Source organism: Pelodiscus sinensis, chromosome W (genome assembly GCF_052426305.1).
Source record: "Pelodiscus sinensis isolate ZL-2025 chromosome W, ASM5242630v1, whole genome shotgun sequence".
Taxonomy (NCBI): domain Eukaryota; kingdom Metazoa; phylum Chordata; order Testudines; family Trionychidae; genus Pelodiscus; species Pelodiscus sinensis.
Window position 1 is genome coordinate 6,219,364 of NC_143084.1, and position 13,026 is coordinate 6,232,389.

Below are 13,026 nucleotides of genomic sequence, written 5' to 3' on the forward strand. Positions count from 1 at the left end.
GCCGGTCACAAGTTTAAAGGATGTGGAATCTATCCATATCTTTACTTAACAGAAGACTGGTTTCACTTCCCCTCGTCTCCTTATTATAAGTTATTACCTGTGACAGGCCTTGACCTTTGTCATGTCTTACTCCTATACAAATAGCAAATATATCTAAGCATTAGCAATGTATGTATATTGTACGTGCCCCTCATAGGGGAATCAATGGCTCCGGGGGATTTGACTTCCCTTTTACACATCACCTCTGAAGGGTATGCATGTGTTCATTTTAAACAAAATGTGGTTTGCAAAGTAGATATGCATAAAGAAGCATGCGGTGGCTCACCACCCTAGCAACAGCCTAGAAAAGGCCAAGGGGAGGGGGGTGAACTCAACATGTGGGGTGGAGAAGTACAAGCATGTGACAGACAAAGCCATATATGGAAAGGTTGAATCTGATTGGTTTAGAAGTTTGTGTTATATAACCTGTTATGTAACTGCCATGTGCTATAAAACAGCAAGGGGAGGGGCTCCTTGCTCGAGGGGCTCTGGCTGATTTTAGTACCAGGGGCTCTCCCCTTGTGCACATTGAATAAAGTCTTGTTGAATTGAATTGAATTGAATTGAATTGAATTGAATTGAAGACCCTTGATTCTGCCCAGCACCTGACTCTCTGGGAACCACAAAATCCCAACAGTTTCTTGGCGCAGCGAGCAGGGTGAGAAATATCCTTCAGGATCAAGACCTACAATCAAATTAGAGGGTGATTTTGTTCATTTTTCATTTGGTTGTGTGTCCCTGACCTGACTGGTGACTCTCACACCTTTTGTAGTAAGTGAATCTGGGTGCTGGGGAATTTAAGGGGTTTGTTGCAGTTTCGAAACATTTTGGTTGCAGTCTTAAGACACTGTACTTAGTGTGGGGGTGGGTTAAGCTGTAAGTTCCTCTGACTAAGTGTTGTTGAAGTGGGAAATCAAAGAGGCCATAAGGACCAACAGTTAATGTAGGGGCAGGTATAGCCATAAGTACCTCTAGTTAATGTGTTGGCTGGCCCAGATCTCCTAATTGGAAATTGTTATTAGTCTGTAAACAGAATTGTATTTAAAGATTTTGAGATTGGAGGATATTTAGGTTAAAAAAACGGGAAAGATGAAGGGATTTAGTGATCCACAATATGAAGAGTGTTTAATTAGTGCTTTTATGACTATTGTAGCAGTAAGTTTATTAGTTTTCTTGTTGAGATATTTTGGCTGTGTGACTGAAAGAAAGAAGGATGACCAACCCCCATTACAGGTGGGCAACACTGATTTTGTGCATAAACCACAATATTTATCAGAGGAAGACGATGTCCTCAGTGTAGATGTGAGGTTGCTGGGTATGACAGTATGACAAGGCATTGAAACAAGGATATCCAACACATGCTGATTACCCAACTAAACATCCATATTATGTTGCCTGTTGGTGTATGGGGTTAAAAGACAGTAAAGAGAAGGACAAAATGGCTGGTATGTGTTTAATTGTTGATTATGAACAGCTGGTTAGAAAGTGTGATATGCTAAAAGGAAGGGTGGGAGAGTCAGAAGCAGAGGTAGAAAAACTGCAAACAGAAGCAAAAAACTATAAAGAAACAGCCTTGCAGGAAGAGAGATCTTGTCCCTCAGCACCTTTGGACCCTACATGTGGAATGAGGGGATATCAGTCTGGTTTTATGGCTCCAGTGAGAGTGCACACTGTCCCTAATCCTAATCAAGGGGAAGGGGACCCTGCTACTGTGAGTCGCCTGGAGCACACTCCTATGAGTCCATCTGACTTGCGGAGCATGTTAAAAGAAATGCCATCTTTGCAGCTTAATAACCCGAACCTACCCTTCTGGGAAAAGGTGCAGGAGCGGATGGTAGTGGGAGGCCTGCATGCTTTTGATGTTTTCACCATGGTAAAAGCAAAATGTCCTGGCACAGCCTGGAGTAGAATTGCTGGTGGCTTTAATAACTCTGCATGGGCAACTGCTATTTTTGCCTCCTCAGCTGATATGGAGACTGCAGTGCGGAATTTCCGACAGGCTGTAACAGTGGCTTTGGGGCCAGGTACTAACTTGTACTCATTATATGCAAACTGAAAACAGCGTCCAAATGAGCCATTTGAGAAATATGTGGAAGACAAGTTTGAGTTAAATCAACAGTACGGGGGGCAACAGTATGCTACTCGTGAAGATGCTGTATTCATAGAGGGGGTACTTGACGGGGTATGTGGCCCTTATAAGGCAGCCCTGAAAACTGGCTTTCAGCCTCCGGGTTATGCTGAATTATTAACTTGGGCTTCAAACATTAGCAAACACAATCAGGAACAGGATACAGGAGGAAAGGTGCACAGAATGCAAACCCGAGGACAGAAAGGAAAAGGGAAACTGAACATGAGTTTGGAAGATAACTTTGTTGCTGTAGTTAAAGCAGCAAATGTGGGAGGTGGTAATTGTAGTAACTGGAATGTTGGGCCATAACAAAAAGGAATGTTATAAGAAAGGGGGGTGGAAGAGCTGATCGGTGTATGAAGTGTGACCAGACAGGGCATTGGTCCAAGATTGCCCTAGTAACAAGGGTAAAGACCCTCTTGAGACTATGTCTCGGGACCAATTAATACAAATCCTCAACTCCATGAAAAAAATCCCCTGATTGGGGGCTTTCGGCCCCCATTGCCGTGAGCCAGTATGGTTCATCTGCACGTCCGTATCTAAATGCTAGGATTGGGGGCAAGTCGTGTAAAATCCTTATAGATACGGGAGCTTCAGTATCCATTACTGATATTCCAGGATTACCTTTGACTTCTAAATTTACTACTTTAACAGGGTTGGGGGGAGCAAGTATGAAAGCATATCTGACAAAGCCTCTTTTAATCGAGACAGAAGAACGTTTTTGGATGGGGCGATTTTATTATGCACCAAAACAAGCTGAAGGTACAATAATGGGAATTGACATGTTACGAAAATTGGGATGTCATTTGAATCTGGAGAGGGTGAGTCACCTTCATTGCAAATACCATCTCAAAAGTCTAGTGCTAATGTGCCTCTGATCTGTTCTTCTCCAGGTGAGCGTGTGTGTGTTGTGCAGGTGCTCCCTGAGCTGCCAGGACCAGAGGGAGTGTGGGCAGCCGATAAACTCGACTGTGGTTTGATGAATGTCCCACCAGTGGTGATTACAGGAAACCCTCCCCCTCCCACACGTCCCTATCCAATTAAGCCAGAGGCCCTGACAGCAGTAGAAAGCACAGTCAAAGAGTTGTTAAAGAGAGGAGTTTTGTAAGAAATACAGTCAAAATGTAATTCACCTGTCTGGCCTGTTAAGAAGCCAGATGGATCATGGCGGCTTACCATTGATTATTGAAATATTAACATACATGCAGACAGACTCACCCCCCTAGTTGCAGACCCTAGTACTATTCTTTCTACTGTACCTAGTGATCACGTAGTGTTTTCAGCCTTGGACATCAGCAATGACTTTTGGTCTGTTGCTGTGCACCCTGACAGTCAATTTTGGTTTGCATTTACTGTTAAAGGGAAGCAATATACTTTTACTCGCCTAAGCCAGGGTTTTCATAACTCACCTACTTTGTTTCATAGAGCGTTAGCTGATGTGCTGGCAAAGCTGCCAGACATGGCTTCTTGTGTTGTACAGTATGATGATGATCTTCTTATCTCTTCACCAGATCGCCAAACGCACATGAAAGACTTAGAAGTGATCCTGAAGCACTTGGCAGACAGTGGGGTAAAATGTAATGCTAGAAAGGCTCAGATTGCAAAGGAGGAAGTATCATATCTGGGGTACCTAATATCCAAAGGGTACAAGCGTTTAACTGTTGACCGCACTGAGGCTATTAATGCCTGCCCACGACCAACTACGGTCAGGGGAGTTAGGAAAGTGTTGGGGCTATTCAATTTCTGCCGAACTCAAATCCCCAATTATTCAAGGATTGTCCAGCCCCTTAATAATCTCCTGAAGGGTGCTGGTGGACCACATGAGGCAATTGAATGGACACTTGACTGTGAACAGGCATTTACCACATTGAAACAAAGGCTAAGTACTGCCCCAGGGTTGGAACTTCCTAATCCATTAATGCCTTTTACATTGTACACACATGTCAGTGAGGGACATATGGCAGCAGTGTTAACGCAAAAACATGGGGACAAACAGCACCCAGTAGCATACTACTCTTCTAAACGAGATGCTGTCACTCAAGCAATGCCACCATGGGTCCAGGCAATGGAAGGAGCTTCTATGGCCCTGAATCAGGCCACACCACTTATTGGTTCACAGGATGTAAATATTGTTGTACCTCACGCCGTCCTTGCTATTTTATCAGGGAAGAAATCTTCAGCAGTCCATGTGGCAAGATGGACTCGATGGGAAACGAGCTTGCTAATGCCTTCGGTACATCTGCAAAGAGCATCATCGTTAAACCCTGCTACCCTCATGCCTACCCCAGATGAGGGACACCCACATCATTGTTGCCTTGAGGAAGAGCCCATGGACGTTCCATTGGTAAAAGAAACTGAAATACCTGGTGCCCCTTGCCTATACGTGGATGGTTCTTCCTTCTATGTGGATGGCAAGCGACACACAGGATGGGCCGTTTGTACTCAAGATGGACAGCTGGTGGCACACGGCAGTTTGCCTGGGGCATCTGCACAAGTAGCAGAACTGCAGGCATTAGTTGCAGCATGTGAATCTGCGAAAGGTCATGCTGTAAACATATATACTGATTCTAGATATGCGTTTGGGGTTGTACATGATTATATTAACTTGTGGGTAAATCGGGGATTCCTGACGAGTACAGGATCCCCAATACAAAATGGGGGAATAGTGGAGAAACTTCATGCAGCCATGCAGAAACCTACTGAATTAGCAGTGATAAAAGTGAGGGCCCACACAAAAGGGACAGACCCTCATAGTAAGGGGAACCGAAGGGCAGACGAACTAGCTAAACGAGCAGCAGTGGAAGGTAAAGAGATGCAATTGATTGCTGCAACACAGCCTCTCATAAAAACCCCAAACTTTTTTGAATTACAGAACATCCAACACGCTGCACCAAGGGCAGAGACGTGGTGATGGATGGATAATGGGGGCAAACTGTGTGATGATAACACTTGAAGAGGCCCAGGAAACACATTAGTGTTACCAAATGTGCTGATGGGAACTATGATACAAATATATCACATGTTGGGACATGATGGAGCACGGAGGGTGATCCACCGGATGTCGGACACCTGGTGGCATCCTCAGCTTAATGCAAATGTGCATGATTATGTGAGGAGGTGTGTAACATGTGCTCAATGTAATTCTGCTCCCACAGTGAAAGTGAGAATGCGACATCAGCCAAGACCAACACAGCCCTTCACACAGTTACAAATAGATTTCATTGGACCTCTGCCAAGGTGCAGAGGGAAAGAATATGTTCTGGTGATCGTGGATCACTTTACTAAGTGGGTAGAAGCTTTCCCAGTGGCCAAGGCCACTGCGTCTGATGTAGCTAAAATATTGATGACCGAAATAATTCCCCGATGGGGATTTCCATGCTTCATTGATAGCGACCAAGGTATCCACTTTACAGGGAAGGTGATGAAAACGGTATGCATGGCACTGGGGATCAAACAGAAATTCCACTGTCCCTACCATCCCCAGAGCCCATGGACCTTCCATTGGTAAAAGAAACTGAAATACCTGGTGCCCCTTGCCTATACGTGGATGGTTCTTCCTTCTATGTGGATGGCAAGCGACACACAGGATGGGCCGTTTGTACTCAAGATGGACAGCTGGTGGCACACGGCAGTTTGCCTGGGGCATCTGCACAAGTAGCAGAACTGCAGGCATTAGTTGCAGCATGTGAAGCTGCGAAAGGTCATGCTGTAAACATATATACTGATTCTAGATATGCGTTTGGGGTTGTACATGATTATATTAACTTGTGGGTAAATCGGAGCTAACCGAACCATTAAAAACAAACAGACGTTTTCTGCTACAGGGAAAGACTGGGTCACCAACTTACCAGTGGTTCTCATGTCTATGAGATCCAGTCCTACTAATCTACATTCCTTATCTCCTTTTGAAATGCTGACAGGGCGGGCAATGAGGACGCCAGGAAATCTGTGCATTGGAGCGGGGGAGTTGTATGTCATGGGTGACCAGCTTGCTGAATATTGCAAATTGTTATCTCAGTGTGTCTCACAAGACCCCCGAACTGAACCAGACCCAAAGGCCAGTGAAGACGACACATGTGAGGTGCAGCCCGGTGATCAGGTGCTGGTGAAAGCCTATAGAAAACGAACCTTTGAACCAGCCTGGACTGGACCTCACATGGTTCTCTTGGAAACTCCATCAGCGGCCCGGGTCACTGGAATTCCAGTTTGGGTGCACCTGTCACGAGTAAAAGTATACAAGGGTGACACTCAACATAGGGCACAATAATCTCTGTTTACCCTATGGACTCCTTGAGGGCCATTCTCAATATTGTTAAGTGTTTTCATTTGATATTCCCAGTTTAAAATTGATGTAGGATTTTTTTTTGTGATCTACTAATTGTTTTGAGTGGTTTCTGAGACTTGAAAGTTCTTTTAGAGGTCTCATCTTAATAATGCTGCCATGGCTTTCAGTGTTTTATTGATATAGTCACCTGGGGAGGAGCCACTGGATCAGTTGTAAATGCCATTACTCAAGCTATCAAATCTCATAATAGGGACGGGGTTGAAAATTTGTTAGTAGCAGGGATGACCGTTTATTGTGGTGAGAGTAGGGCTCATATCTAAGCAAGTTAGATATCACCTTAACTCAGCAACATAGTTGGTTAGGTCCTCACTGTTGTACTCAGCCATCTATTAAAAACTACTAAAATGTCTGAGCAAGCATTGGTCTGGAATGGTGTTATCATACTGGCATGGTGTTCAACATGAAAGTTGCAGCCCTGATAGGAGACTTGCTTGTGTCACAGGTGCCCTGTTGGGTGAGAGCCGCAGTTCTCAAAGACTGAATGTCTTCACCTTGGATGATGGCAGGGGAGTGGTCTCTACTGATAGCGGGAATTTTGGAATGATCATTCCATCTTTGGAGAGGTGTTAATTCCTGTGGGTTGGTCTCCTGGATTGGAGGCTCAGCCCTTCCACCCACTCCCAATCTCATGTCATAGACACCTGTGTAGCTGAGTGTGTAATAATAGCTGGAGATAACTATATAGCTTTCCCATGGGACCAATGTTCCATCCTGGGAGGATGGGTTTTGCATATAAGAAACATGGAGTCAGGACAAGCCCTATCTCAAATGTTGGGACCTGACTTAATGGTGCATGTAATGTTTCATTTACTGGATGATATAACAGTGAAGAAAGACTCCACTACCTGGTGTGGATTTGGGTATTTAGCTTTGGAAGGTAAGCCTGGCTTGAACATCTCGTTCTTCCTATTGTGGAAGATATTATGAAAGAAGTGGTAAGGCAATTACAGTGATTCAGTGGATAGAAGGGTTTGCTATTGTGGGAACAGAGATTCCCTGGGGATGGATTTCAGTTGTGTTTTCGCAATGGATATGGGGACTTACTTTTAGTGTAGATACCATTATGTATTAAAGGTTGAATGTATTGTTTAATTCTGTTACCAAAACTGCAGTTAATTAAGTGTTGATAAGGTCAGTTACAGCTCCTAATAAATACAAGGAAGTGGTGTTAGTGGGGTCTAAGAATTGTTCTTAGCCCCAAAACCAAATGGGGGAGCTGAAGGGTATGCATGTGCTCATTTTAAACAAAATGTGGTTTGCAAAGTAGATATGCATAAAGAAGCATGCAGTGGCTCACCACCCTAGCAACAGCCTAGAAAAGGCCAAGGGGAGGGGGGTGAACTCAACATGTGGAGTGGAGAAGTACAAGCATGTGACAGACAAAGCCATATATGGAAAGGTTGAATCTGATTGGTTTAGAAGTTTGTGTTATATAACTTATGTAACCTGTTATGTAACTGCCATGTGCTATAAAACAGCAAGGGGAGGGGCTCCTTGCTCGAGGGGCTCTGGCTGATTTTAGTACCAGGGGCTCTCCCCTTGTGCACATTGAATAAAGTCTTGTTGAATTGAATTGAAGTATGGAAGACCCTTGATTCTGCCCAGCACCTGACACTCTGGGAACCACAAAATCCCAACACCTCCAAGGCATTTAAATTAGAGCATATCTGTAATGAGAGGGTGCAATCACTTTCTACACAAACAACAAGTAGATAGATGGATTAAACTGTTCTTTTTAATGTACATTACTTCCTAGGCACTTGTCTCCACATAATTTCTGTTTACACAGGTAAGTTCTGAATTAGTGATACCCTCTAAGGAAAAAGATTTAGGCATCATTGTGGACTGCTTATTGTACAATAGTAGTCAAAATAGCTAAGATGCTAGTTTAGGGTATGTCTACACTACAAAGTTAATTCGAAATAACAGCCATTATTTCGAATTAACTTTAATAGCATCTACACAGGCAAACCGCTATTTCGAAATAAATTCTAAATAAATTCGAAATAGTGAAGCCCTTATTTCGAATTTGGTAAACCTCATTCCATGAGGAGTAATGCCAGATTTGAAATAGCTAATTCGATATAAGTGCTGTGTGGACACTTAATTCGAAATAGGGGGCCTCCAGCCCTTCCCAGGGAGCCCTGGTGGCCACTCTGGGCACAACCAGGAAAGCTTACTCTCCTCTCCCCCAGCCCGGAGACATTAAAGGGGTAGACCCTGGCCACAGTGCCTGTGCCAGCTCCAAGCCTGTCAGCCCAGAGCCAGCAGTGGCCACCGGGGCCCCTGACCCAGTGTCCCCAAAACATGAGCCAGCAAGCCACTGGCAGCCAGCCCTCCACCGCTCCCCAGGAGCAGTCTGCCAGCTCCCAGGATCCTGACAGGGGCTGGAGAAGGCGGGCGCCTTCCTGGTCCAGGGTGGAGATCATGGACCTTATTCAGGTTTGGGGGGGATGCCCCCAATGTCCATGATCTCTGCACTAGATGGAGGAATGCAGCCGTCTATGGCAGGATAGCTGCCAGACTGGCCACCAAAGGCCACATGCGAACCCAGGAGCAGGTCAGCATGAAAGTCAGGTTGGTCCGGAGAGACCCCCAACCCTGAGCTCTGAGCTTCCCCTCCCCCTTCTTTCCCTTGCTTCCCCCTTCCAGCTCCCTACTCCCAGGTTTCCCCCATCCATTTTCCACCCTCTCTCTTCCCCTCTCCCACCTCCTTTTCCCAGTCTCCCCAGAGGTTCATCTCCCCCCCTCCCATTTTGTTCAATAAACCCAGTTTCTATTTTTGAATATATGTGGGTATGTCTACACTACCACCCTAGTTCGAACTAGCGGGGTAATGTAGGCATACCGCACTTGCAAATGAAGCCTGGGATTTGAATTTCCCGGGCTTCATTTGCATAAGCCGGCCGGCGCCATTTTTAAATGCCGGCTTGTTCGAACCCCGTGCCGCGCGGCTACACGCGGCACGGGCTAGATAGTTCGAACTAGCAAGCCATTCCGAACTATCTGTACGCCTCGTGGAACAAGCCGGCATTTAAAAATGGCGCCGGCCGGCTTATGCAAATGAAGCCCGGGAAATTCAAATCCCGGGCTTCATTTGCAAGTGCGGTATGCCTACATTACCACCCTAGTTCGTACTAGCGGGGTAGTGTAGACATACCCAGAGTCTGTTATCTGCCATCAGGAAGCGGGGCTAGGGAGGGGTAAGTGGAAGGACATGAGGGAGGAATGGGGCACGAGTCCCCAGTGGGGAGGACCAGGGAGGTTCTGAGGGTTTCTCGGGGTGGACGCTCTCCCACAGGGCCTCCTGGATCCTGACAGCCCCCCGATGGACCCCCCCGATGGCAGCCTGCAGCAACGACCCCATGAGACACAGCGTCGTGCCCAGGGGCAGCTCTGGCTCCATGTGGCCGAGTGCTGTGATGTGCCAAGTGCGGGCACTCAGGGCACTCCAAGGCAGGACTGCTTTGCTGTCCCTCATCGAAGCAGACAAGCAAGCGGGGAACCCTGAGAACTGTCTGGCCGGGGTGCGGGTAGGGTCCCTTTAAGCACGGAGCTCAGTTAGCCTCAGGCAGCAGCCCCACACACTAAGTCCTAACCTGATGCCCTGCCGGCACTGGTTCTGGCCAGCCTTAACTTCGGTTCAGGGTCCACTCAGTGTGGACACACTATTTCGAAATAGTTTTTGTGTATAGATGTGTTATTTCGAATTAGCTGAATTTGAATTAACTATTTCGAATTAAGTTAATTCGAAATAGCACTGTAGTGTAGACATACCCTTATGTAGTAGGGGATAGAGAGAAGTATGAAAATAATACTGACACACAAAAATGATAATTCCTCACCTTGGATACCACATTCTGCAATGGTTCCCTCATCTCAAGAAAGACAGCAGAAAAGGCCCAGTGGAGGCAACAAAATTAGTTAGAGGCTTGATGTGGTGGGGGTGAGATCCAGATGTGGAAAGATAAAAAAAGACCAGGCATATGTAGTTTGGAAAGGAGAATCATTCTGATAGAGCAGGGGTGGGCAAAAGGGCCTCTGTGGGCCAGATCCGGCCCGCCAAGTGGGTTGATCTGGCCTGTGGAGGCCCTGCCGCTCCCCTGCCCCCAGGATAATCAGGCCCTAGGGACCAGGAAGCGTGCAGTGCCTAGAGTCAACCCTGGTGGTTGACTCTAAGCGCCGCGCGCCCGAGGGCAGGGAGCGAGAGACTTTGCACACTCCCCCTGCCCCCAGGCCAATCAGAGCCTGGGAGCGAGGGAAGCGCACAAAATCTCCTCCGACCCTGCCCTCATCCTGCAAGGAGCACGCGGAGCTGTGCCCCTTGCAGGGTGGGAGAAGACTTTGTGTGCTTCCCTCGTCCACAGGCTCTGATTGGCCTGGGGTTGGGGGGAGCGCACAAAGTCTCCTCCCACCGCCAGGGACATGGGCACCTAGAGGAAACTGCCAGCTGTTCAGAACAGCTGGTGGTTCTCTCTGGGGGGGAGGGGGACAAAGACTTCACATGCTCCCCCACCCCCAGGCCAATCAGGGTCTGTGGGCAGGGAAGCATGGAAGTGTCAAGGCCCTGCCCATTCCACCTGAGGCCCCACCCCTTCTGGGGTAGCTCGGGGCCACTTCAAAAATTTCTGAAGTGGCCCCCAGTCAAAAATTATTGCCCACCCCTGTGATAGAGGATATCTTTATAAATACTGTATAATAAAAAAAAACAGTTGGGAGTTCTTATTTAACACTGTCTCATCACAGGAGAACTAGAGGGCACTTCCTGAAATTAGGAAGGGGAAAACTAAATTAAAAAAAGAAATATTTTAATGGAAATGAAATTTACTTGCTCAAATTGAGGCACATAGCTTAGTAAATTTCAAAGTCTGATTAGACTTATTTATGAATAAATTACAGTGTTAGAATAAAATTATAGTCTGATGAAATGGACAGCTGAGTGTGTTAGTAATGGCAGAAATAGCCTTTCCCATCTAGGTCACCAGTTCATTTCCAGACCAGGCTGGTGGCCGATTACCTAGCAGCTGGTGGCCGATTACCTAGCAGATTGTAATGATGTTCAACTGCATAAAATGAATTGGTGGGTCTATCCAGTTCCAGGTGGACAGGCATTCAAATCTCAAACCCACCATCACAACTCACATTAACTGGCTCCCAAGCTGGCAAGCTCATGGCAGAGAGGCCATGCGTCAGTGAAGACTGAACTCCCTGGACGAAGTCCCTCCATGCCTGAATTGAGGGACAGTGGGAGGGAAAGTGAGGAAATGTTTAGTTTCCAGGGCTGACTCTGAGTACAGGAAGAAATTATTTCCCTCATCAACTATGGTAGAACAGGGCTCTAGTTAGGTGCATTAGAAGGGATTTTGCATCTTCTGCTGAAGAAACAGCCAAGGCCCAACAGCAGGTACCAGGCTAGATGGTCTATCAGTCTCTTGGGCTACGTCTAGACTGGCATGATTTTCCGCAAATGCTTTCAACGGAAAAGTTTTTCCGTTCAAAGCATTTGCGGAAAAGAGTGTCTAGATTGGCACGGATGCTTTTCCGCAAAAGCACTTTTTGCGGAAAAGCGTCCGTGCCGATCTAGACGTGGTTTTGCGCAAGAAAGCCCCGATCACCATTTTCGCAATCGGGGCTTTTTTGTGCAAAACAGTTTTCAGCTGTCTACACTGGCCCTTTTGTGCAAAAGCCTTTCCGGAAAAGGGCTTTTGTCCGAACAGGAACGTCAAAGCATTTGTGCAAGAAGCACTGATTTCAGACAGTAGAACGTCAGTGCTTTTGCGCAAAATCAAGCGGCCAGTGTAGACAGCTGGCAAGTTTTTGCTTTTGCGGAAAAACTTGCCAGTCTAGATGCAGCCTTTGTGTATCAGTTCCTATATTCTTTTGTTCCACTTACTAGCAGAGAATATGGGGAGCTAATTGGCAAAGAGTAAAATAGTTCACCTTACCCACTGCAGGTTTGTAGCTATACCAGCTGAGAAAAGAAGCAATAAAATATCGCTCTCCACTCAGAAACAGACTATATAACACTGAGATAGTAAATGTTACTCCTGGTACAGTGTTGAACAAGTTGCTAAGAGATGCTGAGAACTCCATGGGTTTGTTTTGTGGACCTTTTGAATAATGACAGACCTGAGAATGGCTACAATCCTCTACCCAAATTGACCATAGAGTACCCTATTGGAGTCAGTCCCAGTAAGAAATCAGCAGAAATGAACCAGGTTCCTCAGTCTCCATATCTTCCATTGAAGTACCTGTTTTCCTTGATTAAATGTTCTCACTCCTTGCTCTAATCATACATTTTCTCTTCCTTTAGTCTCCTCTGTGAGTTCCTGTTCTCTGCAGGTCATTTCTAGGCACTAGTCACTTTGATGATCACAGAGGAACAACAGCGTCATTTTACTCTTCCCCTTGGCCTCCTATCTCCAAATTCCCATTCTCTTAACTGTAGGTCCTATCCCAGAACCCCTTCTTTATCCCTTAGCTTTCAGAGTTCCATTTTCTCTTTTGTGAGAGC

General features: G+C 46.2%; 1 protein-coding gene across 1 annotated transcript in view; it reads right to left on the bottom strand.

Moving 5' to 3' along the window:
- The window catches only part of LOC112547596 (BICD family-like cargo adapter 1), a 293,330-nt gene that overhangs the window by 144,737 nt on the left and 135,567 nt on the right, over positions 1–13,026 (bottom strand). The window lies entirely within an intron of this gene.